Source organism: Orycteropus afer, unplaced genomic scaffold (assembly GCF_000298275.1).
Source record: "Orycteropus afer afer isolate SDZICR_OR568_19922 unplaced genomic scaffold, OryAfe1.0 scaffold00387, whole genome shotgun sequence".
Lineage (NCBI taxonomy): Eukaryota > Metazoa > Chordata > Mammalia > Tubulidentata > Orycteropodidae > Orycteropus > Orycteropus afer.
In genome coordinates, this window is record NW_006921974.1 from 1991873 (window position 1) to 1993488 (window position 1616).

Consider the following 1616-nt stretch of genomic DNA (forward strand, 5'->3'; position numbering starts at 1 on the left):
CTACGGAAGTAGATTGCCCCATCTTCCTTCCAAGGAGTGGCTGGTGGGTTTGAACTGCCAGCCTTCTGGTTAGCAGTCAAGTGCCTTAGGCATTAGGCTACCAGAGCTCCTGAGAAAATGTTAGAAAGCTTTAAACACAGAAGTGACATAACTGTTTTACAAGGCTCACTCTGGCTGCTGTATTAAAAAGAGACATGATGAGGACAAGGGTGGAAGCAGAGAGATTAGTTAGGAGTCTATTGAAATAATATGGATGAGAGATGACTATCTTGGACCAGACTGATAGAAGCAGAGTGGTAAGATATGGTTGAATTCTAGATATATTTTGAATGTAGAACCAACAGGATATCCTAATGGATTAGATGAAGGATATGAGAGAAAGAGAAGAGTGAAGGATGATGCCAAGGATTTTGACCATCAACTGAGATGAGGAAGACTGCAGGTAGGTCAGATTTGGAAGGGGAAATCAAAGATTCAGTTTCCGAAATAAGTTTGAGATGTTTATTAAACATCCAAGTGGCAGGAGTCTGGGCTAGATGTATAAATTTGGGAATCATAAGCTGTAGGTGATATTTAAAGCCACAAGACTAGATAACCTCACCATGGAAGTGAGCATAGAGAAGTGGCCCAAGTCCTGAGTTTTGGGTGCATTCCAACCTGAAGAGGTGGTTGAGAGGAGGAGAAACCAGAAGAGGAGTGGTCAGTGAGGCAGGAGGAAAACCAGGAGTTTGTTGTTCCAGAAGCCAAATGGAAAGAAAATTCTTCGAGGAGGAAGTGATCAGCTATGGCAAGTGCTGCAGATGGTCCATGTAAAATGAGGTCAGAAACATGACCATTGATTTTAGCGAAGAAGGGATGGGTCATTGATGACCTTGACAAGAGAAGCCTGTATTCTCATTGAAGCCTAACTGAGAGAACAGAAAAGCAAGCTTACCGGAGGTTTGCGTTTGGTGAACTTGATGGTGAAGCAGACAGAAGCAGAGACGTGCAGTAAGGGTATCTGAGCAGTTGGGACACTCCAGCGTACACGATAGATGTAGAAGAAGGCATAACTTAAGTCTTTTCTCTCTATAAACTCTGAGAAGTGCACCCAGCGGTCTTGAAACTCCCAAGTCTGTTTTCATAGAAAAAAGAAAAAGCACACAGAGGAGGAAAAGCCATCTCCTGCTCAAGTCCCCTAGATAAAGGCAGCACATAACAGTAGGTGTTACAGCCCTACTTATGGAGTCTATTCTTACCTTTTTTTTTTTTTTCAGAGTGTAACTACATTTCTGTTAACTACAGTGTTTGGTGTTGTTTTGTTTTGTTTTGTTTTTACCTTTTTACTGTGATTTGGGTAAAATTTTACAAAGCAAATTTGTTTTCGATTCAACAGTTCATGTACATTTTGTTTTGTGACACTGATTACAATCACCACTTCCTCCCTGTGGTTACCCTTTCCCTGTGTGCTTCTTGCCTCTGCATTCCTGCCTCCCTACTTTTCTCCCTGTGCAAATGCTGCCCTTCTGATCTGCCATGGTTGATTGAGTGCATCTCCCTGGTGTAGGTGTCCAGCTCATAGGCCTGTCTATTGTTTGTCTGGGAGTTAAGCCACAGTAATAAATTCAATTCCAGGC